We start from the raw sequence: 27,789 nt of genomic DNA on the forward strand, positions 1-27,789 counted from the left end.
GGGGTCCTACTCTGCAGATCAGTGGATCATTTACTTAAAGGGGTTCCTTGCCTGGGTCCTTCTCTGTAGTTCAGACCAAGCGTTTGAAGGGCCAGCCTCTCTATTGTTCAGCTGTCAACGCTGGCGTGTGGGGAGAGAGAGGCTGTGGTGATGCTCCACCCCCTACACGTGACTCCGCAGTATCGCCTTGCTTCCACGGCTGCCCGGCTTTCCTCCACAGGCATTTCCCACCACAGTCTCCTCCCTCACATTCCCTCTGTCTGTCTCTCCACAGTCAATAGCAGCCTTCTCCCTGGGATTGCTCCACAATCCCTAAACCCCAGCTCCCAGCCGCTGCGCCTTCCAGGGGACCTGCGTCCCTGTCCGGGTTATGCATGGCTGTGGCAAGGACTGTCTGATTCTTATTCTATTTAGGCTGCCCCAGATCAGCTGTTTCACTCTCAGCCTTAAAGTTTCTCCCCTGACTCAGACAATTGCCCCGCTGTTGGGATGGGACCCCTGCTTCAGTTCCCCCACCCACCGAGGGCAGGTCCAGTCCTACTAACTCTCCTGTTTCTCCCCTTAGTTCCTGAGTCCTACCAAGTTTTGCATGGTTCTATGTATTCTTTTCCGGTGGTCAGGTACTGCTGCCCACTCTCAGCTGGTGTTCTGCGTGCACTTCTGTGTCTGAGGGTGAATTCCTGATGTATCTGTGGAGAGAGATGTACTCCACGTCCACCTGCCCCTCCGTGACCTTGTTCTCCCTGTCTCATTTAAAAGAGAACGTGCAGGCTGCTGGTCTCCGTTCCTCTCCCACGTCCCCAGTTCCTGTCTGGCTGTGTCCTGAAAATGCTGGTGGCCCTGGTCCAGCTGAGTTGACAAGACCACCGCCTGGGGCCTGACGTTCTCTGGGTGGGCCACTGAAGATGGCATCTGGAGTTTGGGGCATCTCGGAGAAGCATTACCCCAGAGCTAAGAATCCAGGCTCTGGGCCCCAGTGATGGATCACCAGGCCAGCCCGGCCTCTCCCTGACTTCCAGCCTTTGGGCAGGTTCTAGGGGAACCTGCTGTCCTCTCCTCTCACATAAACCAGGGTCAGGGCAAGTCAGCCTTGCGAGGCCCTTGAGAGAACTGAGTGAATTCATGTAAAAGCTTTTACAAGTATGTATTCTCATTAGACGATAGGGAAGTGTTAGCTCTTATTACTGTATGGATGAAGCATAATTGGGCCCAAGTTTGGGAGTATCTTTATGATGTCATCACAGAACCTCTGACAGCCTGTTCCGGACACGCTGGCTGGACACAGGAAGCCTGGAAACCAGGAGAGAGACGCACTTACACCTGGGGTGGGGTATGAGCTTGCTCAGGCTGCTGTAACAGGCATCACAGATGGGGCAGCTTTCAGAGCAGACGTCCGCTGCCTCCCGCCCTGGAGACTGCACCCCAGACCCGGGTGGGGGCAGGGCTGGTCCCCCCGAGCCCTCTCTCCTGGGCATGCGGACAGCTGTCTCCTCCCCGTGTCCTCACAGGGTCATCCCTGTGTCTGTGTCCTGGCCTCCTCCTCCTATAAGGACACCAGTCCTTGGGTCTCGGGTCCATGTCTTATGAGCTCATTCACCTTAGGGACCTCTTTAAAGACCCCACTTCCAAACACAGTCACACTCTGAGGTCCTGGGGTTGACGTCTGCAGAGCAGGAGTTTTGAAGGAAAGCAACTCAGCCAGTCACGGATGGAGAACTGCACTGCGGTCAAGTGTGGCTCTAGCCGGTCAGAGCCTCCTGCAGGTAAGAGCTGCCCCGCCCTACAGAGGCCCCAAAGAGCAGTGGTCATAGGCTCCCTGGACAGCCCGGAGAGGGGGCTCTCTGATCCCCCACAGGCTCGGTGTTAGGATCAAGAGGTGGTGGACATGTCCCCTGCCACCCCTGCGCTGATGGGTCTTCTTGGAGACGGAGGAGGGGGCCTTACTTTACTGGATAGCTAAGCAGAAGGGCAGGACAGTGATTCTCCATGCTTGCCTGGGAACCAACCTGCCCAAGCATCTCTGCTGCTCCAGCCTCTGAGGTCTGCAGGGTCAGCCTCTACCCTTGGGGAAGGACCAGAGACACTTCGGCCTGGAGGGCAAGTCTGTACCTTCTGAGGGTCATTATGAAAAAGACCTTGGAATCAACACTGTTGGGAGAAATATCAATAACCTCAGATACACAGATGATACCACCCTTATGGCTGAAAGTGAAGAACTAAAGAGACTCTTGATGAAAGCAAAAGAGGAGAGTGAAAAAGCTGGCTTAAAACTCATCATTCAAAAAACTAATATCATGAATCTGGTCCCATTACCTCATGGCAAATAGAAGTGGAAACAATGGAAGCTGTGACAGATTTATTTTCTTGGGTTCCAAAATCACTGCAGATGGTGACTGTGGCCATGAAATGAAAAGACACTTGCTCCTTGGAAGAAAAGCTATGACCAACCTAGACAGCATATTAAAAAGCAGAGATATTACTTTGCTGATAAAGGCCCATCCAGTCAAAGCTATGGTTTTTCCAATAGTCATGTATAGATGTGAAAGTTGGACTATAAAGAAAGCTGAGCACCAAGGAACTGATGCTTTTGAACTGTGGTGTTGGAGAAGACTCTTGAGAGTCCCTTGGACTGCAAGGAGATCCAGCCAGTCCATCCGAAAGAAAATCAGACCTGAATATTCATTAGAAGGACTGATGCTGAAGCTGAAACTCCAATACTTTGGCCACCTGATGCGAAGAACTGGCTGATTGGAAAAGACCCTGATGCTGGCGAAGATTGAAGGCAGGAGGCGAAGGGCATGACAGAGGGTGAGATGGTTGGATGGCATCACTGACTTGATGGACATGAGGTTGAGTAAGCTGTGGGAGGTGCTGATGGACAGGGAAGCCTGGGGTACTGCATCCATGGGGTCGCAAAGAGCTGGACACGACTGAGCAACTGAACTGAACTGATGAAAAAAACTACTTCCCTCATATTCTCCAACAACAGCTTGGTCAGTAATGAACAGAACATCGGCCCCCAAAGTGAGTTGCTCAGTCATGTCTGACTCTTTGTGATCCCGTGAACTGTAGCCCACCAGGCTCCCCTGTCCATGGGGTTCTCCAGGCAAGAATACTGGAGTGGGTTGCCATGCCCTTCTCCAGGGGATCTTCCTGACCCAGGGATTGAACCCAGGTCTCCTGAATTGCAGGCAGATTCTTACCAGCTGAGCCACCGGTGAAGCCAAACCTCACGCTTATTTATCGGCTGGTGCAGAACCCCACAGGGAGAAGTGGTGTTTACTGGGCCTCCTCAAGCCCCATCAGAACAAATCCAGAATTCCTGTAATCTGAGGAACCAGATGAGAATTTCATGGGCTTTCTGTGGTTCTCCTGACCCTGGATGAAAACAAAACTCACTTGCAAGGGAAATTACCAGGTTCATTTCTGAATTTTCCACGGCAACATGTAGTGCCAGGAGCAGCATCTACAAGGATCTCAGAGAAACTGTAATCTAATCATTCTATAACCAGCTACATTTTTGTGCAAGGAATGCCCATAGGCTTTCAAAACGTGAAATTATTGAATTTTTGAAATTTGCAGCTTTGTTGTGGTGTGAAACAGAATAAACTGTCCAGTTCAATACGCTGTAAAAAGAGAAATGCACACAGCTTCATAGCCGCCTACCCAGGCCAGATCTGGAGCCTTTCAAGCTGCCTGGAAAGTTTCTTTTTGCTCCTTTGCAATGAATCCCTCAACATTCAAAAAACCCAAAATTCAGAAAACTAAGATCATGGCATCCGGTCCCAACACTTCATAGCAGATAGATGGAAAAACAATGGAAACCGTGACAGACTTTATTTTCTTGGGCTCCAAAATCACTGAAGATGGTGACTGCAGCCATGAAATCAAAAGATGCTTGGTCCTTGGAAGAAAAGCTATGACAAACCTAGACAGAGCATTAAAAATCAAAAACATCATTTTGCCAACAAAGGTCCGTCTAGTCAAAGCTATGGTTTTTCCAGTAGTCATGTATGGATGTGAAAGCTGGACCATAAAAAAAGCTTACCACTGAAGAATTGATGCTTTTGAACTGTGGTGTTAGAGAAGACTCTTGAGAGTCCCTTGGACTGCAAGGAGATCCAACCAGTCCATCCTAAAGGAAATCAGTCCTGAATGTTCATTGGAAGGACTGATGCTGAAGCTGAAGCTCCAATCATTTGGCCACCTGATGCAGAGAGCTGACTCATTGGAAAAGACCCTGATGCTGGGAAAGATTGAAGGCGGGAGGAGAAGGGGATGACAGAGGGTGAGATGGTTGGATGGCATCACTGACTCGATGGATAGGAGTTTGAGCAAGCTGCGGGAGTTGGTGATGGACAGGGAGGCCTGGCATGCTGCGGTCCACGGGGTCACAGATTCTGCAACAGACTGAACTACACTGAGTGAACCCCTGACCCCGTCTCAGACCACCGCCGACCGGGCTCCTCGCGATGGATCTATTCCGCCTGCCCTGTGTGTTCAGTTGCTCTGTCATATCCGCTCTTTGAGGCCCTTTTGGACTGTATCCCGCCAGGCTCCTCTGTCCACGGGATTTTTCAGGCAAGAATCCAGGAGTGGGTTGCCATTTCCTTTTCCAGGGGATCTTCCCAACCCAGATCTTGAAGCCGGGCCTCCTGCATCGCAGGCAGGCTCTTTACCACTGAGCCCCTCTAGGACTTGGTGATGATGAAATCAGATGGCACACTCTCTCTGCGTCTCTTTTCACTCATTATCATGTCTGTGAGATCTGCCTGTCCTGCAGCACCGCACACAACATTTTCAAACGCCTCAACAACCAGAGCCTCTTGAAGACTCTAGTGGTGCTTCCTCCACTTTCTGAGAGCCGGAGGGCCGGGGAGAACTTGCCGTGTGCATCACTTTATATCCAGCACCTCAGGTGGGCCTCCAGCGCCTGCTACAGAAACAAATGAAGAAATAAAAGGAGATGCTGTGAAGTGAGTGAGGTCGACCCTGAACCAGCTTAAAATGTGGAGTGACTAAACAAAACAAAGAACACAAGCAGGTCAACCGCGATGACTTAGAAATAATACAGCTAACAGGAATCGGGGACTTGGAGGGTGAAACAGTGATGGGCCGCTTCCTGGATGACTGAGTGAGGAGCTTGGCGGGTCCTCCCCTCAAAGATGCAGTCATCAGTTCAATTCAGTAGCTCAGTCATGTGTGACTCCTTGCAACCCCATGGACTGCAGCATGCCAGGCTTCCCTGTCCATCACCAACTCCCAGAGCTTAAACTCATGCCCATAGAGTCAGTGATGCCATCCAACCATCTCATCCTATATCATCCCCTTCTCCTCCCACCTTCAATCTTTCCCAACATCAGGGGCTTTTCCAGTGAGTCAGCTCTTTGAATCAAGTGGCAAAAGTATTGGATTTTCAGCTTCAGCATCAGTCCTTCCAATGAACATTCAGGACTGATTTCCTTTAGGATGGACTGGTTGGATCTCCTTGCAGTCCAAGGGACTCTGAAGAGCTTGTGGCACTTTAGCCAGAAGCTGCTCCCACCCCTCCCCACCCGCCAGGCCCCAGAGGGCAGGAAGACCGAGGCAGAGGAGACCAGCTTTCCCTGCAGCTGAGTGTGGAAAGTTCCATGTTCAGATCGTCACCCCAAACAATTAACTCTGTGGCCACTCACAGAGAAGGCCAGCACCCCATACCCCGAGGTCTCCGTAGCGGCTGGGGCAAGCAGTAGACCAACCAGACAGACAGACAGACAGACAGACATTTCGGGTGGACACTGGGGGATGAGAAAGCCAGAGAGGACCTTGAAAGATGCCACGTGTCCCCGTTGGCCTGGAAGACAGCCCCTGCGCTCAATGGAGCAGTGGCTCCAGGGACCACTCACGACCTGACAGACATGAGTCTGCTTTCTGAAGGGACTGCCTGGCTCTCCCAACACCGTCACTGAAGGTCTGTCTTTGCCCGTGACCTGTGGCCCGCCTCTGTCAGATGACCTTCCCGGCTCGCCCGTCTCCCTGGCCCGTGCCCACCCCAGCACCCCAGGGCCCTGACTGGTTGCAGGGACCTTGGGGTGCTGTCGTGTCTGCTGAGAAGTGAAAAGTGAAGGTGAGAGTCACTCGATTGTGACCGACTCTGCGACTCCACGGACTATACAGTCCATGCAATTCTCCAGGCCAGAATACTGGAGCGGCCTTTCCCTTCCCCAGGGGATCTTCCCAACCCAGGGATCAAACAGGAGTATCCTGCATTGCGGGCAGATTCTTTACCAGCTGAGCTACCAGGGAAGCCCAAGAATACTGGAGTGAGTAGTCTATCCCTTCTCCAGCAGATATTCCCAACCCAGGAATCAAACCGGGGTCTCCTGCATTGCAGGCAGATTCTTTATCAAATGAGCTACCAGAGAAGCCCATTGGCTAGGTCCTCAGTTTCTCCCTTTTCAGGGTGTTTCTGGTTCTTCCTACATAAGATCTGTGTCCCCTGGAGGAGGAAATGGTAACCCACTCCAGTATTCTTGCCTGGAGAATCCCAAAGACAGAGGAGCCTGGCGGGCTACAGTTCATGGGGTCACACTGAGTCAGACACGACTAAGCACGCAGGATCTTTATCGCCGACTTGTTTAACTCCATAAACGTGTCTTAGTATCTCAGTTGGGGCTGCACTGAATTTAAAAATCAACTGTGAAGAAGTGACATTTTATATATCAGGTCCAAGGGTATGGGGATGTCATCCCACTTCTTCACACCGACTTGCGCTCCTTGCCAGAGAGTTTTTTTTTAATTTTTACATTTAATTTTTATTGGAATATAATTTTCTTTACAACATTGTGTTCCAGGGTGTATTACAGTTTTCCCCATGTGGGTTTCAGCCAAGTGTTGTCCAAAATAGTGGTCCGCTGTCTCTCCCTTCTAAGCAGCTGATTTCAAATCTGTAAGTTCTGACATTAAAAAAAAAACCTTACTGGAAGGTGTTAAGCAGGGTTTCAGACAAGAGAGAGAACTCAGATTCTTTTTCCAGATGGTCCTTACAGGGCTTCCTGGGTGACAGCTGTGGAGGGCTGGTCATTGTCCAGCCAGACCCACAGGAGGGGCGGTCAAGTTTTCCTGTGTGCAGGGGGGTGGGGGGTGACCAGATGTCCACACGTCACAGCCGCCATCAGGAGGACATGATTATCAGTACCCGCTGCCACTCACTGGTCTAGAGAACTAGCTAGGCGTCACCAGCGGGGGGGGTGGCAGGGGACAGGGGAAAAGGCAGCGTGGGGTTGGGGGTTAAGAGGACAAACTATCAGGTATAGTCAGACCCCTAACTAGTTATACAGCTGTAGATGATACACACAGGGATATATCATACAACAGAGGGAGAGTAGCTCATGTTTTACGGTAGTTATAAATGGAGTATAGCCCTTAAAAATTGTGCATCAGTTACGCGCATGCGCACTCAGTCTTGTCCGAGTCTTTGCGACCCCACGGACTGTAGCCCACCAGGCTCCTCTGTCCGTGGAATCTTCCGGGCAAGAGGACTGGAGTGGGTTTCCATTCCTCCTCCAGGGCGTCTCCCTGGCCCAGGGATCAGACCAGTGCCTCTTATGTCTCTTGCATTGGCAGGCAGACTCTACCACCAGCGCCACCTGGGAAGCCCATCATTATATCCTACACCTGTAATCTACATTGTATTATACGTCACATATAGTTCGATAATAATGAAAAAAGACAACATTCACTGCAACAGTTGCACCTGACTTCAGAGATATTAAGTGGTGAGAGAAAATGCGCCTAGGAATTTACAAAATACAGTGCAGCCTGGCAAAGGCCCCTGGATATGTCGGCATGGCTCACAAATTAAAGAAGGAAATCCTGGAATCATCTCAACAGATGCTGAGGACACTTTTGAGAAAACCCAGTGTTGCTGCGTTCGATTTAAAAGATAACTAGCGGGACATCCCTGGAGGCACAGTGGACAAGGTTCCACCTGTCAACGCAGGGCACACGGGTTCCCTCCTGGTCCAGGAAGATGTCACATGCTTCAGGGCAACTAAGCTCGTGTGCCGCAGCTGCTGAAGCCCGAGTTCTAGAGCCTGAAAGCCACGACAGGAGAAGCCACTGCAATGTGAGGCCATGCACAGCAACATCCCACTCACTAGAGGAAGCCCAGTGCAGCCAGGCAGACCCAAAGGAAAAAGAAAAAGAAAAAGATTATTAAAAGAAAAAGTGACTGGCGCAGGAAGGGAGTCACAGAAAACGGTCCTCTGAGGCTGGGCCCTGCGTTCAGTGCTGGGGTCCCAACCACTGCTGCAAGAAAGAGACATTAAAGGGAGAAATCACATTACCTCCTCACACGTGACATGTTGGATACACAGAAAACCCCAAAGAGCTAATGCTGCAAGCTAGACTGTGTCCACAGTCTCTCATGATGGAGTCCGAACACCCAAACTCCAGAGTGCGGCTATATTTGGAGCTGGGACCTTTAGAAAGTGGCTGAGTGGACATGCGGCCACTGGGTGGGTCTAGTCCAGTGTGACCGGTGTCCTTATAACAAGAGGTCAGGACACAGAGGATGACCCTGTGAGGACGTGGGGAGGAGGCGCCATCTGCACACCCAGGAGAGAGGCCTCAGGAGGACCAGCCCTGCCCTCACCTGGGTCTGGGTTCCAGCCTCCAGGACTGGAGATGATGTCTGTTATTAAAGCTGCCTGGTGTGAGGGGTGTTGTTACGGCGGCCCTAGCAAACTAATACAGTCTTGATTGACTGATGCAAAATCTACACACAGGGTATACAGTTTCTATGTGGGGTGGCGAGAAAGTTCTGAAGATGGATGGTGGCGACGGCAGGACAAAAATGTAGATGTGCTCAGTGACCCTGAGCTGTGCCCTTGAAAGCAGTTACAATGGTGAGTTTTATCGTGTGTATATTTTACCACAGTAAAAAAAAAAAAAAAAAATCAGTACACAGAAATCAATTATTCAGGTGCTTGTGACAAACTGTTGACAATAGAATTTGGAAAGTGCTATTTATAATAAGCATCAAAAAATATCAGATAACTATGAATCTAACAGAAGATGTATGACCTCTCTGGTGAAAATCATGACTTTTCAAGGGGATTTAAAGATTATCACTAAAAATGGAGACAAACTCCGTTATTTATGGACCTTGAGACTCAATACTGTCAGGGTGTCAGTTCTCCCCAGAGTTGCTGTCAATGTTTTATACCAGATTTTAATGGGATGCTGCTAAGGTCTAAGAAACAGATAGGACAGTTGCTTATGTTTCCAGCTTCATGAAGTGAAGGAGGAGCCCCTGATTCACTGAGAGGTTCCACCTCTGAGCTCTTCACGTAGGGACGGACCTGCGCTGATGGGCGTGGTGCAGGTGGAAGCCCCCCGCAGGCTGAGAAGAGGCCTCCTTCCCATGGGGACCAGCTACTCTCGATACCTGGCTGGGTTGTTTGCTGGCATTTTATTAGGCAAGTTCGGAACACGACCTGCTTACACACAGACAAGCCTGAGAGGTTCCAGATGGCCAGGTGCTTACCTCCGGGGAGGGGAGGGGCTGGGGCCTCGAACCGCCGTCTGCCTTGTGTGACGCTGTGTGTGGCTCCAGATGCTGAGACCTGTAGGGGGCCTGCAACCTCAGTCTCCTGTGACGCTGCCTGGGGTTTTCCTTCACTGTGTCTTTTCCTTTGTGTGTGTCTGTGTGTACTACCCCGCGTTCGGCTACAGTGTTCATGTATGTGCGTGACTGTGAGCGTGTGGACGCCTGCGGGCTCCAAGGGCAGGCTGGCGCGGGTGGGCAGCTGCTGCCTGAGGGCCAGAACCCCTGTCCATCTTTTGGCCATGTATTCTTGCCTAGAGAATCCCGTGGACAGAGAAGCCTGGTGGGCTGCTGTCCATAGGGTCGCAAAGAGTCAGACAGGACTGAAGCAACTTAGCATGCCTGCATGCATTGGAGAAGGAAATGGCAACCCACTCCAGTATTCTTTTTTTTTTAGGGATTTTAGGTTACTTTAATCTTTTTTTTTTTTTCTTTTCTTTTTTTTTTTTTTTTACAGTAGTTTTTGTCATACATTGAAATGAATCAGCCATGGATTTACATGCATTCCCCATCCCAGTCCCCCCTCCCACCTCCCTCTCCACCCGATGCCTCCGGGTCTTCCCAGTGCACCAGGCCCGAGCACCTGTCTCATGTACCCAACCCGGGCTGGTTATCTGTTCCACCCTAGATAATATACATGATTCAACGCTGTTCTCTTGAAACATCCCACCCTCGCCTTCTCCCAGAGTCCACAAGTCTGTTCTATATATCTGAGTCTCTTTTTCTGTTTTGCATATAGGGTTATCGTTACCATCTTTCTAAAGTCCATATATATGTGTTAGTATACTGTAATGGTCTTTATCTTTCTGGCTTACTTCGCTCTGTATAATCGGCTCCAGTTTCATCCATCTCATTAGAACTGATTCAAATGAATTCTTTTTAATGGCTGAGTAATATTCCATGGTGTATATGTACCACAGCTTCCTCATCCATTCGTCTGCTGATGGGCATCTGGGTTGCTTCCATGTCCTGGCTATTATAAACAGTGCTGCGATGAACATTGGGGTGCACGTGTCTCTTTCAGATCTGGTTTCCTTGGTGTGTATGCCCAGAAGTGGGATTGCTGGGTCATGTGGCAGTTCTATTTCCAGCTTTTTAAGAAATCTCCACACTGTTTTCCATAGTGGCTGTACTAATTTGCATTCCCACCAACAGTGTAAGAGGGTTCCCTTTTCTCCACACCCTCTCCAGCATTTATTGCTTGTAGACTTTTGGATAGCAGCCATCCTGACTGGCGTATAATGGTACCTCATTGATGTTTTGATTTGCATTTCTCTGATAATGAGTGATGTTGAGCATCTTTTCATGTGTTTGTTAGCCATCTGTATGTCTCCCTTGGAGAAATGTCTGTTGAGTTCTTTGGCCCATTTTTTGATTGGGTCATTTATTTTTCTGGAGTTGAGCTGGAGGACTTGCTTGTATATTTTTGAGATTAATCCTTTGTCTGTTGCTTCGTTGGCTATTATTTTCTCCCAATCTGAGGGCTGTCTTTTCACCTTGCTTATAGTTTCCTTTGTTGTGCAAAAGCTTTTAAGTTTCATTAGGTCCCATTTGTTTATTTTTGCTTTTATTTCTGAAATTCTGGGATGTGGATCATAGAGGATCCTGCTGTGATTTATGTCGGAGAGTGTTTTGCCTATGTTCTCCTCTAGGAGTTTGATAGTTTCTGGTCTTACATTTAGATCTTTAATCCATTTTGAGTTTATTTTTGTGTATGGTGTTAGAAAGTGTTCTAGTTTCATTCTTTTACAGGTGGTTGACCAGTTTTCCCAGCACCACTTGTTAAAGAGGTTATCTTTTTTCCATTGTATATCCTTGCCTCCTTTGTCGAAGATAAGGTGACCATAGGTTCGTGGATTTATCTCTCCACTCCAGTATTCTTGCCTGAGAATCCCAGGGACAGAGGAGCCTGGTGGGCTGCCGTCTATGGGATCGCACAGAGTCGGACACGACTGAAGCGACTTAGCAGCAGCAGCAGCCATGAGGAGGGCCCGCAGCTCGGCCCTGCTCTTTGGGCCTCCCTCACTGCATCCCGTCCTCCTGGTCGCCGTCTGCTTTCCTCACAGAGTCAGAGCCCCAAGGACTGGGGTCCCCATCGGTCTGTCTGTCCCCAGCTCATGGCACATGCCCCCAAATATCTGGAGATAAATGAACAAGTCCATCTCATATCCTAGTTCCTCAGTTTCACCCAGACCTTCAGGTTCCTGGGCAGAAATTTGTGCGTGAAGTTCTCTGTTAACTTTGCATGTTGGGTTTTTGTCTTTATTTTACTTATCTTTCTCTTTGTTGTTGTTCAGTTGCCCAGTTGTGTCTGACTCTTTGTGACCTCATGGACTGCAGCATGCCAGGCTTCCCTGTCCATCACTGTTCCCTGGAGTTTGCTCAGAGTCATGTCCGCTGAGTCAGTGATGACACCCAACCATCTCATCCTCTGTCATCCCCTTCTCCTCCTGCCTTCAGTCTTTCCCAGCATCAGGGTCTTTTCCAATGAGTTGCCTCTTCCCATCAGGTGGCCAGGGTATTGGAGTTTCAGCTTCAGCATCAGTCTTTCCAATGAACATTCAGGGTTGATTTCCTTTAGGATTGACTGGTTGGATCTCCTTGCAGTCCAAGGGACCCTCAAGAGTCTTCTCCAAACCACAGTCCGAAAGCATCAATTTTTTAGCTCTCAGTCTTCTTTATGGTCCAACTCTCACATCCATACGTGACTACTGGAAACACCACAGCTTTGACTCTCTGCACCTTTGGTTTCTGTCCTTATGTTACTTCCTATCTTTCTCTTTCATAAAGTTCATTTCCCCTAAAGCCCAGCTTTGGTTTTCTGGGCTCCCTTTGCCCTCCGTGGGCCCTCGCCTCCCCCACGGCGCGTCTGCTCTGCAGCGGCCCCCCCTCCACGCCCGCCCCTGCGGCAGTGCGGCTCAGACGGGCCATTTCCAGGTGGCTGGAACCAGGGGGGTGTTTACAAAAGTCTTTTTAAAGGGTCCTGGGGAGCAGGTCCACTCATTGCTGAGCTCGTGGGCACTCCCACCCCTTGCCCAAGTCTCCTCTGCTTTCACTGACCACACGCTCGGCCTGCCCTCCAACCAGGGAGCTCCATTCCTGGGACCTACTTACCTATTCACCTCCTACACCAGCCTCTGTGAGAGTGGCTGGTTTCTCACTGTGAGGGCGGTTCTCACTTGAAAAGTTCCTCCCTCCCAAAGCTGAGTGTTTAGCTGCACAACCCAGACCTGTTCCACCTTTCTGGAGGACTGCACCTTTAGTCAGTATAAAATCTTCCTCTTTTTCTGGTTGACGCCTTCCGATCTTCCGCTTGAACTGACACTCGTTCGGGCACAGTTTGCAGCACAGCTGGTCTCTGCCTGCACGGCGGCTTTCCGCTCTCTCTTTCCCTTTGTGTTCACAGGTTCTTCTCATTTAGCTTCCGACTGTGTCTCTTATAATCAGCATACAGAACGGTCCACTAATCCCTCTTCAGCCCCCTCAGATCTGGAAGATTCTTCGCAGGGACCTAAGCCCTTGACACTTCTTGTGGTCGGTGGTGGCTCTGCATTCGTCTGGCCGTCTTGTCTTCTATTATTTACTGTGGTTTTTACTGGTACCCCTCCTCCACAGCCTTTCATGGTATTGATTGGATTTTCTTTGTTCCATTGTCTTGATTGTAGTTTGAAAGCTCTTCATCCTACTTCTATCCTCCTGGTGGCTGCCTTTAAAATCTTTTTAAAATTTTATTTTATATTAGAGTATAGTTGATTTACAATGTTGTGCTAGCTTCAAGCATACAGCCTTGTATACACATACCTATGCATGTGCATTCTTAGTCATGTCCGACTCTCCTCTGTCCATGAGGTTTTCCAGGCAAGGATACTGGAGTGGATTGCCATTTCCTCCTCCAGGACATACACGTGTATCTGCTATTTTTCAGGTTCTTTGCCTGATTGGTTATTGCAGGATATTGAGTAAAGTTCCCTGTGTTACACAGCAGGTCCTTGCTGATTATCTACAAAATTTTAATATATATGTTACTATATAAGACATTTTTCTGTTGATGCCTAGAATCAGTCTCCTGCTGGGGGGTCACAGAGGAGATGGCCCTCCAGGGAGACATTTTATCAACACTACCTAGGAGGTCAGAGTGCGGTGACAGGCATAGACATTCCACCTGTTGGTCATGGGGACTCCACTGGGCACCTGGGCTGGGGTGCCCATCAGCCTCTTCAGGCGCAGTCAGCCAGCACCCCTGCCCTCCTCAGAGACAAGAGGAGAAGCTGCTGAGTCTGCAACACCCACATAAAACCCACAGGTGCACACATACGCACATGTGTGCGCAGAGATATGCCACACATTCTTAGGCATGACCACACACATGCACACATCCTACACGCACACACATATGTGCACACTCCCCATCGCACTGGTCCCACGGCTGCAGGGCTCAGCCCCTTCTGCCGCTCTGCGCCCCCAACACCAGGAGCCGAGGGCACCCGCCGCCACCCAGGGACAGCTCCGGGAGGCAGGGCCCACGCGCTGGCGGGAGGAGAGGAGAAGCCACACTGCTGTCCGTTCAGGGATGTTGCGTGAGTTTCCATAGATGCTCGAAAGAGAAAACAATTTCCTGTTGGTGGCCGAGCAGCTGGCAACAGTCCAGCCTTCCAGATGGCCGGCCACTGCCAGCCCAGATACCCCTGAGGGTAGCAGGGGGTCATCGGCCAGTGGCCACTGAGGGGGCCCCAGTTCCAGCCACGGGAACAAGCATCAGCCTGGGGCACTGTGAGGACGGGGCCCGGGGGCTGAGAGAGAGGGTGCAGGGGGACTTGGGCAAAGGAGCACCGGGGCCTGGGTGGCGGAGGGCTGGACCCCGCGGCCTCGGGTGAGCGAGCTCCAGGAAGGGGGACATCGATGCCGCCAGACTGAGGGCTACAGGAGGACCAAGGCCAGCAAGGGGGAAATGCCAGGAGGGAGAAGCCTGAGAGGAGACAGAGAGACGGGGAGACAGAGACAGAGAGACGGGGAGACAGAGACGGAGAGACAGAGAGATGGGGAGACAGAGACAGAGAGACGGGGAGACAGAGACAGGGAGACGGGGAGACAGAGAGACAGGGGAGACAGAGACAGAGAGACGGGGAGACAGAGACAGAGAGACGGGGAGGGAGAGAGACGGGGAGACAGAGAGACAGGGGAGACAGAGACAGAGAGACGGGGAGACAGAGACGGAGAGACAGAGAGACGGGGAGACAGAGAGACAGGGGAGACAGAGACAGAGAGACGGGGAGACAGAGACAGAGAGACGGGGAGACAGAGACGGAGAGACAGAGAGACGGGGAGACAGAGAGATGGGGAGACAGAGACAGAGAGACGGGGAGACAGAGACAGGGAGACGGGGAGACAGAGAGACAGGGGAGACAGAGACAGAGAGACGGGGAGACAGAGACAGAGAGACGGGGAGGGAGAGAGACGGGGAGACAGAGAGACAGGGGAGACAGAGACAGAGAGACGGGGAGACAGAGACGGAGAGACAGAGAGACGGGGAGACAGAGAGACAGGGGAGACAGAGAGACAGGGGAGACAGAGACAGAGAGACGGGGAGACAGAGAGAGAGACGGGGAGACAGAGACAGAGAGACGGGGAGACAGAGACGGAGAGACGGAGAGACAGAGAGACGGGGAGACAGAGACAGAGAGACGGGGAGACAGAGACGGGGAGACAGAGAGATGGGGAGACAGAGACAGAGAGACGGGGAGACAGAGACAGAGAGACGGGGAGACAGAGACGGAGAGACAGAGAGACGGGGAGACAGAGACAGAGACAGAGAGATGGGGAGATAGAGACAGAGAGATGGGGAGACAGAGACAGAGACGGGGAGACAGAGGGAGAGAGACGGGGAGGGAGAGAGACGGGGAGACAGAGAGACAGGGGAGACAGAGACAGAGAGACGGGGAGACAGAGAGAGAGATGGGGAGACAGAGACAGAGAGACGGGGAGACAGAGACGGAGAGACGGAGAGATGGGGAGACAGAGACAGAGACAGAGAGATGGGGAGACAGAGACAGAGAGACAGGGAGACAGAGAGAGAGACGGGGAGACAGAGACAGAGAGACGGGGAGACAGAGAGAGAGACGGGGAGACAGAGACAGAGAGACGGGGAGGCAGAGAGAGAGACGGGGAGACAGACACAGAGAGACGGGGAGACAGAGAGACGGGGAGACAGAGAGACAGGGGAGACAGACAGAGAGACGGGGAGACAGAGAGAGAGATGGGGAGACAGAGACAGAGAGACGGGGAGACAGAGACAGAGAGACGGGGAGACAGAGAGAGAGACGGGGAGACAGAGACAGAGAGACGGGGAGACAGAGACAGAGAGACGGGGAGACAGAGACAGAGAGATGGGGAGACAGAGAGACGGGGAGACAGAGACAGAGAGACGGGGAGACAGAGGCAGAGAGACGGGGAGACAGAGAGACGGGGAGGGAGAGACAGCAGGAGGAGGGGGCCGGCGTGGGGGGCATGGAGCCGGGCGTCCAGACCAGACAGGGGAGAGCGGGGCCGGGGGGCCGGCTCTGAGCGGCTCCTCACGCCCCCTTCCCGGGCCGGAATCTGCCCGTCTGTCCGGCGGCTTCTCCGTCCCCCGCAGGCGCCGCCTCTGAGGCCGCCGCCAGGGGGCAGCGCGGCCCCGGGAGCAGAGGACGCGGGATTTCAGAACCGCTCCCGGCGAGGTCTAACCGTTCTCAGCGACGGTGAAGTGAAGTTAAAAACCACGCCTGGGGGGAAGGGGAGCCTGCCGACAGGGACAGAAGGAAGCCTCCCCCGGAAGAGAGAAGAGCGGGGTATGACAGTGGTAGAAGGCAGGGCCCTGGGGCCCCAAAGTCGGGGCTCGGTCAGCACAGGCTCCTGGCGCAGGGGGCACAGATAGGGACCAAAACCGGGCCGAGAGGGAGACGGGGAGGCGCTCACACCGCACCACGGAGCGGCAGAGCCGCCCCGCCGCGCAGCGTCTGCATTGCCATCGTCGCTGTCATCAATAACGGGGCCGCTGTCCTCCCGGGCTGGGGGTTGGGGCCAGGCGTGCGCAGGTGCCTGCCAGGAGCTGGCCTGGTGAGCCTCAGGCAGAGGGGCCTAGTGAACCACCTGACTTGGAGCCTGCACTGGTCACAGGCCGTCCAGCAGGACTCGCCCGGAGGAGCAGGGCGTCACGGAGCCGAACCCTGACCCCGCCTTGCCAGCCTCCACGGAGCCAGCCTGTGCTGGAGGAACTTACCTTCTGGAAGAATACTCAGTGTGAGGACTACGCATGGCACATGTTCGGGTTTGATCTGCATTATAAACACACTACTGCCTCTGGAGAAAAGCTATGATAAGCCTAGACATCGTAGTAAAAAGCAGAGACATCCCTTTCCTGACAAAGGTCCTTCTAGTCAAAGCTCTGGTTTTCCCAGGAGTCATGTACAGATGTGAGAATGGGACCATAGAGAAGGTTGGGCACCAGAGAACTGATGCTTTTGAACTGTGGTGTTGGAAAAGACTCTGGAGAGTCCCTTGGACTTCAAGGAGAGCCAACCAGTCCGTCCTAAAGGAGATCAGTCCTGGGTGTTCACTGGAAGGACTGATGCTGAAGCTGAAGCTCCAATACTTTGGCCACCTGATGCAAAGAACTGACTCATTGGAAAAGACCCTGATGCTGGGGAAGATTGAAGGTGGGAGGAGAAGGGGATGACAGAGGGTGAGATGGTTGGATGGCATCACCAACTCGATGGACATGAGTTTGAGCAAACTCCAGGAGATGGTGAAGGACAGGGAAGCCTGGCCTGCTGCAGTCCATGGGGTCACAAATAGACATGACTGAGCAACTGATGCTCATGCTCCCTGAGCCTCAGTCTCCCCATTTGTGTCCTGTGAGCCCAGCTGTGTGGCCCTTGGTAAGCGTGGTGGCGAGGCTTGCGGAGTTCCCGCCGCAGACCCCGGCTGGCGGGTACTGCCGTCATTGCTGGCTGCTTGATCAGCACCCCTGCAGAACAGCCCCTGTGCACCTAAGGGTTGACTCAGAGATGACCAGCTTCAGAGCAGGACTGGCTGTGAGCCCACATCCCAGGGAGCAGTGCAGGCTGCCCAGGCGTGCGGATAGGGCCTCGCCTTCACACAAGCGGAGACGCACGCAGGGTCTTGATGCAAACATAGGAGTTTTCCAGGTCACAGGTGGTGGGAGGGACTTGTAAGCAGGAATCAGGACAGATACCTCACAGCACACAGAAAAATAAACTCGAAGTGGGTCAAAGACCTTGACACAAGAGCTTAAACTATAAAACTCTTAGAAGAAAACCTGGGAGTAAATCATCATAATACTGGATCAACAGTGTCTTACATATGACACCAGAAGCAGAGGTGACGAAGGAAAACTGCAGCAATGAGACGTCATCACGGCTGATGTGTTGGACTTCCCTGGTGGTCCAGGGGCTAAGACTTCCCACTCCCAATGCAGGAGGCCTGAGTTCGATCCCTAGCCAGGGAACTAAGACCCACATGTCTCAACTAAAGATCCTGCGTGACGCAGATAAGACCCATGGTGCAGCCAAGTTAAGAAAAAAAAATTTAAAACACGAAAAGGACACTGTCAAGAAGTGAAGAGACAACCCACTGGGTTGGAGAAAATAGTTGCAAATCATTTCTCTTTTTATACTTGTATCTAGAGTATATAAAGGAGGAATATGTAAAGAACTTTTACAACTCAACAGTGAAGACACAGAGAGCCCAATTTAGTGGGTGGCTCATGGCAGAGAGTCCACTTGCCAACGGTATGAACCAATACGTGTACGCATATCCCGTCACTGCGGCTGCACCTGTGATTGGTTATCTGATGCCAAGAGGATATTCTCAATAAGACTTTAGATGTATATGTAAATGTCTGTTTTTCATAAATGCTCTTTATATTGTGTGTTATCAGACAAGGTAGTTATTTAAGAAACACAGAAAATGCAGAAATTACTGCAATGCAGTAGTAATTACAGTGCACTTTTTCACTGTTTAAGTTGGATATTTCTCTACGTTCCTGAAACAATTTTTTTTTGTACTGGAAAATGCAAGCAGTGTTTTCGTAAAAGTAAACGTACAATGATTTGAAATACGATAAATGAAGGCAATGCATGGCTTTCCAATAAAAAAATACTTGAAGACTGAAAAAACAAAAAAAAGAATCCACTTGCCAATGCAGGAGACTTGGATTCAATCCCTGGGCCGGGAAGATCCCCTGTAGAAGGAGATGGCGACCCACTCCAGTATTCCTACCTGGGAACTCCCATGAAGAGAGGAGCGTGGCCGGCTGCAGTCCATGGGATCCCAAAAAGAGTAACAGAAATGGAAGAGGGTCTGAATAGACATCTCTCCAGAGAGGATATTCAATGGCCAATCAGCCCGTGACAAGAGACAACACCATTAGTCACCAGGGAGATGCAAATCAAGCTACAATGAGAGACCACTTTTAGCCACAAGGATAGCTATACTTTTTTTTCATGGAAAATAACAAGTGCTGGTGAGGATGTGGAGCAATCAGAGCCCTCTGATGCTGCTCATGGAGATGTAAAATGCATTCATCTTGGAAATCAGTGCAGCAGTTGTTCAAAATGTTAAACAGAGGTACTATTGTCAACCAAAAAAAAAAAAAAAAAAAATCCAGGGGGCTGCAAATAAGAAAATAGACTTCACTAGGGGTTTTAAGGATTTGGGAGGCACAGATTCTAGTAACCTCAAGATATGTTCCAAGTAAGGGCCAAAGAATTGATGCTTTCAAATTGTGGTGCTAGAGAAGACTCTTCAGAGTCCCTTGGACAGCAAGGAGATCAAACCAGTCAATCCTAAAGGAAATCACTCTGAATATTTATTGGAAAGACTGATGCTGAAGCTCCAATACTTTGACCACCTAATGTGGAAAGCCAACTCATTGGAAAAGACCTTAATGCTGGGAAAGATTGAGGGCAGGAGGAGAAGAGGGAGAAAGAGGATGGGGGGGTGGCATCACCAGCTCAGTGGACATAAGTTTGAACAAACTCTAGACAAGAGAAGCCTGGCGTGCTGCAGTTCATGGGGTGCACATGACTTAGCAACTGAACAGCAGCAACATGTAAGAGAAAATCAGGGGCTTATAAAGACAAAAACTGTGAGATTGTAAAAGTTTTCTGGTGAGAACTGAATTGACTCTGATGTAAGTTAAAGAAGATTTGTTCTTAAGGAATCACAAGTTATTTTAGGGTAGGGATCTGATAAGTATCTTGGAGTTTTGGCAGATATTCTGGATGACTTCAGCAGGTCAAAATGTCAGATTCCACCCAGGCTGCCATGTACATAAGTCATACTGTTCAATACATCCCCACTTCTCAGGCTCCATTTTAGAGAGCTTTCTTAGTGATTCTGACTCTAGCTTGATTTTCTTTCACATTTCCTTTTGACCTAAATTTTTCTTTAGAAAATGTGCTAAGTCACTTCAATTGTGTCTAGCACTTTGCAACCCTGTTGCAAAGGAGCCTGCCACACTCCTCTATCCATGGGATTCTCCAGGCAAGAATACTGGAGTGGATTGTCATTTCCTTCTCCAGGGGATCTTCCCGACCCAGGGATCGAACCCACCTTTCTTATGTCTCCTGCATTGGCAGGTGGGTTCTTTACCACTAGCACCACCTGGGAAGACTTAGAAAGCATCAGTGATCTACTGTTTGGTTATTTGGCATTGGTGCCAACTCATTTGGCTCTAGGAAGACTCATTCCCAGAGAGTCATGTCCCACAGAGGAGAGAAAGAGATGGTTGTGCACCAGTTTGGCTTTCAGAGAGATTTTGGCCACATTTGAGCAAGAAGTCTTCTGCAAAGTGAGTCTGAGGCAGTGTTCAGCATAGGAGAAGTCTGTGGATCTTCTTCAGGAGGAATCTTACAGGAGTGGTCAGCCATCCCGACGTCAAACAGTCATCACGGCTGTGGAGGGCATCGCGGTACATCAGTAAGAGAAACAAGGCACAGACCCTTAAAAACATCTGAGAGAACCGAGGGAGCAGCGGTCAGTACGACGGGCTTCAGTCCGGGTCACAGCAAGGCACCAAGTGCAGAGGGCGTCGGCTGAAGGCTTCTCAGCGTCAGGTTGGAGCATCGTTTGCAGCGTGAAATGTCATCAAGGGTTTAGGTAAACTTTCTGAGTCGCTCATACAACAACAGGCATAAAGATGGTCTATCCATGAGTTGTTGTGATGGTTTCTCTGAAGTTTATAGCAAGCTGTCCAATGTTAGCTTACACAATTTTGGGAAAAGGACATTTTTAGTTCCCGATGATTCCAAGTCAAAAAAGATGCAAGGAAAACTGGAAGTGTTAGTTTGGAGAGTCATAGCCAGACACTAGTGGAAACTAGAATTCAGGATCTAGTCTAGATTACAGGTAAATATCAAAATCTCAAAGATGCTTTTAACAATACTAGAACCTGATATCCACAAAATATATTACTGAAACGTAACTTTTCTAAAATCACCTTCATTTCCACCAAAGAGAGCCAAATTAAGATTAATTTGTTTGCAAAATAAGTCACGTTTCAATAAACTCAACATAATTATTTACATAAGTGGAACAAGAATAGCAATTGATCATATTTTTATCTTTTAAATGGTTTTGCTGGAACTTTTCATAAAGAATCTCAGAATGAACTTTTAAAGGTCTCTTGAGGCCAGGAAAGCCAAGCAAGAACTTGGCATCAGATTTTGCCTGCAATACCTACAGATCTGGTTAAATTCCTCTCTTCTTCAGGTCCCCCAAGTATCCGGAGGTTTCTGTACCCACCAGGAGATGGCTTTCCTTACACACATATTTAGGCTGCTTGGAACCCTGTAAGCAAGATCCCAAGTGACTTATTGGCTCCATAAATTTAATCTTAGTTCCTTAAGGAGATTCCTTGGTGGTTCAGATGGTAAAGAGTCTGCCTGCAATGCAAGAGCCTCAGATTTGATCCCTGGGTCAGGAAGATCCCCTGGAGAAGGGAATGGCTACCCACTCCGGTATTCTTGCCTGGAGAATCCCATGGACAGGGGAGCCTGACAGGCTACACTCTGTGGGGTCACAGAGAGTCAGACACAACTGAGCGACTAATTCCTAAAAGCTCTCTGGTCTGAGGCTGTGCATGTCCCCCTCAAACATGACATTCCAGTCACAGCCTTGGTAACAGAACAGATGTTTTTAACTGTGTGCTGTTATAAGGAGAACAGAGTTGTATTGATACTATACTGAAGATAATGTTCACTCAGAGTTCCAGCTTCTGGAGGGATCAGGTAGGGAGAAAAGATAGCTATTTAATCTTTGACTCCAAAGGTTTACTTTATCTAATTGTTGCATGTTATAGATAGCTTGAGAGGAAAGGTTTTCTCAAATCTGGAAAAGCAAAACATAAAAGAGCCTGCAATGTTTAAAGCAAAAAGCCATAAAAATGATAATCCTCTAAATGATAGTCCATTCAGTTCCATGGAATGAATTGTTTTTTTTTTAAATAACTAAAGCATATTTTTTTCATTATAGGGCATAAAGATATTCAACCTCACAAATAAAAAAATAGAATAGAAATGAATTTGGATTTTTGGCTCATCTCATTTTTTTTTACCATTTGATGTTTTTTATTTTTTAAATTATTTTTTAAAACTGAAGTACAGTTGATTTACAATGTTATATGAGTTTCAGGTAAACAACAAAGTGGCTCAAAATTTTTACAGATTATATTTCATTTAAAGTGACTATAAAACAACGGCTCTATTTCTCTGAGCTGTACAATTTAGGCTAGTAGAGCTTGTAGCTTATTTATTTCATACATAGTAGTTTATACCTCTTAATCCCTACTTTTATCCTGCCTCTCCCCCTCCCTTCTCTCCTCTGATCATTTTTAAAGCACTTTTAATTTCCTATCATAAAGCTGATTAACAATGTTGTGACGGTTTCAGGTGAGCAGTTAAGGGACTCAGCCATACATACACATGTATCCACTCTCCCCCAAACTCCCCTCCCATCCAGGCTGCCACATAACATTGAGCAGAGTTCTCTGTGTTACACAGTATGTCCTTGTTGGTGATACATCTTAAATACAGCCCTGTGCACATGGCCATCCCAAATTCCCTAACTGTCCATCCGCCTGTCCTTCCCCCCACATCCTTCGCACTGGACACTGTGAGCCTGCTCTCTAGGTCTGTGAGTCCCTTCCTGTCCCGTCCATAAGCTCGCATGCAGCGCTTCTCTTTAGATCCCACGCATAAGGAGCGTCGTAGGATATTTCTCCTCCTCTGTCTGATCTGCTTCACTCAGTGTGCCGATCTCTCTGTCTGTCCATGGTGCTGCCTGCGGCATTATTATTTTTAATCGCTGAGTAATCAGTTCTGTGGAATTAATTCTTTTTAAAAAATCTTCATTGAATTTGTTACAATATTACTTCTGTCTTAGGCTTTGTTTTCTGTTTTTGTGGGATCTTGGTTCCCTTGACCAGAGGCTAAACCTGTGCCCCCTGCCCTGGAAGGCAGAGTCCCAGCCACTGGCCAACAATGGAAGTCCCCAGGGAAGTAACTATTGATCTTGATCTCCCATCAGCAGTTTTATGGAGTCATCAGTTTCTTCTGTAAATCCTCACCAACTGAATGGTGTGATGTAGAAGTTTATCAGAACCGTGTCCTCTAGAGAAGTGTCAGAGCCCTTTCCATGAGCTTCTCTGAAGAGGAAACGCATCTCTAAAGATCAGAGTAAAACCACATGTACACACGACAAAAGACTTAAAATCACTGGTTAAAGATGAACCATTGTGATCTGATCACAATGCAATTGACAAGGAAATCAGTTTATTTCTGGGACATAACAGCATTTTAAGATAATAACTGGAATTATGACTGATGACACTATACCAGGATATATCAGATTTCCAGAAATTTCAGTTTCAGAAACCATATTTTATAACTATACAGACACAGCATAAAGAAGGCTTTAGTATTACTTCTTACTTGACAATGCTTCTCATGTAATTTAATATATCAATTAAGCCTTCTTAGTGTAACATCTCCTTTTTTATAAGAAAAGAGAACACATTTTTGAGATATTTTGGGGGCCCTAAGAAACATCTCAGGGTTTCCCTGGTGGCCCAGACAGTAAAGAATCTGTCTGCAGTGTGGGAGACCCTGGGTTCGATCTCTGGGTTGGGTAGATCCCCTGGAAAAGGGTGTGGCAACCGACTGCAGTGTTCTTGCCTGGAGAATCCCACGGACAGGCGAGCCTGGCAGCTACAGTCCATGGGGCCACAGAGGGTCGGACACGACTGAGCAACCAACACATCCACTCCAGTGTTCTTGCCTGGAGAATCCCACGGACAGAGGAGCCAGGTGGACCACAGCCCTTGGGGTCGCCAAGAGTCAGACGTGACTGAGCGACGTTCATGAAACACCTCGTAACTCCAAGTTAGTTCTAAATCAAAAAATATCATTCAGAATTTGAGTTTGCAAAAAAAAAAAAAAAAGAGCAAATACCAGAAGTATTTTTAAAAAATAACACTTGGTCAAATAGGATCATAGGTCACTGTGAAGCAACGCTTAGTTATTCATTTAACCAAAGTAGCAAATATTTCATAGCCAAATAAAAATAAGGTTATATATGTTGTAAAAATCCTTAGTTACACAATATAAAATCTTTGTTTTTGAAAACATAGTACATTAGAAAGAAGGTAAAGAAAAGCTTTACATTATAAAGTTTATAAAGAAAAATTATGAAGTTATAAAGAAAATCTCTGTTGACAATTTCTCGTTAGGATCAGCCCAATAATCTGCCGCATCTACTGAAGCCTGCATGCCCGAGGCTCCGCTCGGCAGCGACAGAAGCCCCACGAGGAGACGCCCACACGCCGCTTGAAGAGCAGCCCCCACTCACCGCAACTAGAGAGAAGCCCATGCAGGAGTGAGGACCAGTGCGGCCAACAAGAAACACACAGTTTAGAAAGCTTCCATTAAAAACGAGGGTCAGACCAACAATCTACCAAAACTTTTCCTTTCAACGGAGAAAGTTTAACTTTGTTTTTTTTTATATTAAAAATGATTGACTTAGAAGTACTGAATTCATTCTGATCTTAGCCAGTTCTGACCACACATAAAGTTCCTTTCTAAAGATTCCTTTTTTTGTTTTGTTTTGCTTACAAACCTTCTACAACTTCCTGTGTCCATATTGTTTGTCCCTTGTTTTCTTTCCCATTTAGAGATAATCAGCTTTAACACAAAAATCACTTTCTTTTCCCTTAACAAAACCTTGTATATGAAGATATTTTCCTTATTAATTTTAGTAGTTTTAATTATATATATTAATTAGAATTTTAACCCTGAAAAACTTTTGTTTCTAGTAAGGAGTAAGAAATTATGGACTGTCGTCTACGTTAGCATTCTGTAGATTGACAAACTTGTTAATACTTCTTATAATTTCTAGAAACACGTATTTTCTCACAGATAATTTCTCAGGGTGGTATCAGATTTACTTCCCAACAGTAGTCCTGAATATCTTCAGTTTCCTGTAAAAGGAAGTCTGTGTGCAGTGATTGTGCTTCCCTGGTGGCGCAGCAGGTAAAGAATCCGCCCGCAATGCGGGAGACCTGGGTTTGATCCCTGGGTTGGGAAGATGCCCTGGAGAAGGGAAAGGCTACCCACTCCAGTGTTCTGGCCTGCAGAATTCCATGGAAGTCCATGGGGTTGCAAAGAGTCGGACACGGCTGAGCAACTTTCAGTTTCATGTGCAGCCATTAATGTTTCAGCATCTTATTTTATTTGGGAATGATCTAGATATTTAATAAATCTCCATCATTTAACAAAACTCCAAAGCTTCCAGTCACCAAAAAGTTTGGAGAAACTATTTCTAAGTATCATAAAACGTAATTATTCTTAAAGAATTCACCTAACAACTCTTATTTCCATTTAATTCACTTATGAAAATATCTTCATATCAACTATTTTTTGACAAATTTTATAACAAAGATAACATAAATTTTTTTCTTTTAGTAAACCTAGGTACAATAAACGTAATTATACTTGCTGTTGATGATTCTGAAGAAATGCCTGTATTAATTAAACCAAGAAACTAGTTTTAATATCAGATGTTAATTTAATGTAGAAAATTTCCCACATCACATGAACCTGAAATTCATCTGGGTTCATTTCTATTCTATTTCAGAAAACTTATGTAAGCACTTAGTTTTCTGGAAGCCAGTTATATAGAGCTCTCTTACAAGTTAATTGTGGCAATACCGTCCAGAAGTAGAAACATACCATATCAATGAGTACATTGACAGACAAACACACAGTCACCCAGACAGACGCAGACAGAGATCTCACAGTTTCCATTCTAAACTTGCTTCATGAATCATCATGTACACTACAAAACTCACTAGTTTATAAATAACAGTTGGAATAAGTTAAGCCTGGCACTCAGAGAGCTAAAGTGTCTTTCTTAATATTCCTGCATTCCTAATCCTTGATGACTCCTTTTTTTATTTTAAAAGTATTTATTTATTTGGCTGTGCTGGGTCTTAGTTTTGGCATGTGGGATCTAGTTCTCTCACCAGAGATCAAACCTGGAACCCTGCATTGGAAGAGCAGAGTCTTAGCCACTGGTTCACCAGGGAAGTCCCAGCTAAGTCTTTAATTATTTGTAGAGAAGAGTTTTAAGGTTTGTATCTGTCCTTGACAAAATGCTGGTCACTAAGGGAACAGTCACATAGAGGGTTGCCACTCCCATCCCCCCAGACAGTCCAGGTCAGTCACCAGTGGCCAATGATCTAATCAATCAGGTAAGGAAGCCTCCAGAACATGGATAAGGACCGAGCTGTGAGCACACGAAGGTGCTGGGAGCTGCATGCCTGGAGCCGCCAGGAGCTCCCGGCCCTTCTCCACACCCTGCCCCTAGCATCCTCCCGCCTGGATTCCATCCTTTTATGATAAACTGGTCATCTAGTACGACGTTTCTCTGAGTTCTGTGTGCCACTCTGGGAAATTAATCAAACCCAAAGAGGAAGTCTCAGGAACTGCAACCCACACCCAGTCAGTCAGAGGCACAGGCGACAACCTGGACCTGTGGCTGGCATCTTAAGGTGCAGGCAGGGACAGTCCTGCGGGTCTGAGCCTGTTACCTCTGGGGCTGACGCAGACTCCAGGAAGACAGCGCTGGAACGGCATCAAAAGTGTGGGATGCCCAGGTGGTGTCGGAGAATCGCTGGGAGGCATGGGAAAAACCACACATACGAATACCCAAGAGTAATGAAAACACGTCCATGTAAAGCTTGCAGCGGTCACAGCGGTGTCATTCACAACAGCAACAAGCGGAGACAGCTCAAATGCCCAGCAAGTGACGAATCCATAAACAAAATGCCGTCTCCACACAATGGACTGCTGTTTGGCCGAAAGGAGGAATGAAGCAGAGATGAAAGCATGGTCTCAGAGAGAAACCTGCACACCCGTGTTCACAGCAGCCTCATTCACTATAGCCAAGAGGGGGAACAACCCAAGTGTCCCCCACCGGACGGACAGATAGGAGACGGTGCTCTGTATGTAACATTGTGCTCTGCTTAGTCGCCTCAGTTGTGTCTGACTCTTTGCGACCCCGTGGACTTCAGCCCATCAGGCTCCTCTGTCCGTGGGACTCTCTAGACAAGGATACTGGAGTGGGTCACCATGCCCTCCTCCAGGGGATCTTCCTGACCCAGTGATCAAACCCTCGGCTCCTGCATCTCCGGCATTGCAGGCGGATTCTTTACTGCTGAGTCACTGAGGAAGCCTGTATGTAATATTATTCATCCTTAAAAAGGAAGGAGGTTCTGACACAGGCTATCGTATGGAGGAAACTTGAGGACATGATGCTCAGTGAAGAAAAGACAAAAAAAAAAAAGATCACAAACCACACGGTTCTGTTTATATAAAATGTCCAGAATAGACAAATCTACAAGAAGGGCTCGTGGCGGGGGTGGGGGGGTGGTAACTGCTAAGGGTGCAGGGCTTCTCTGGGGGAGAGGGGTGTGCTTTAAAATCGACAGTGGCGGGAACTTCCCTGGCGGTCCAGTGGTTCAGACTCCACACCTACAATGCAGGAGGCGTGGGTTCGATCCCTGATCTGGGAACCAAGGTCCCACATGCCGCATGGCCAAAAATAAATCAATAGCTCTCAAGTACCTCATGCCAGCTCTGAGGCTC

The 27,789-nt window shown here is 48.5% G+C and overlaps 1 long non-coding RNA gene across 1 annotated transcript; it reads left to right on the plus strand.

The window, feature by feature from the left end:
- Positions 1-1,265: 1,265 nt before the first annotated feature.
- On the plus strand, positions 1,266-24,669 carry LOC139031915 (uncharacterized). Its single transcript, XR_011484456.1, has 3 exons — positions 1,266-1,330; positions 8,769-8,888; positions 24,375-24,669. It is a non-coding gene; the product is annotated as an uncharacterized lncRNA (long non-coding RNA).
- The last annotated feature ends 3,120 nt before the right edge of the window (positions 24,670-27,789 follow it).

This window comes from Odocoileus virginianus, chromosome 28, assembly GCF_023699985.2.
Source record: "Odocoileus virginianus isolate 20LAN1187 ecotype Illinois chromosome 28, Ovbor_1.2, whole genome shotgun sequence".
Lineage (NCBI taxonomy): Eukaryota > Metazoa > Chordata > Mammalia > Artiodactyla > Cervidae > Odocoileus > Odocoileus virginianus.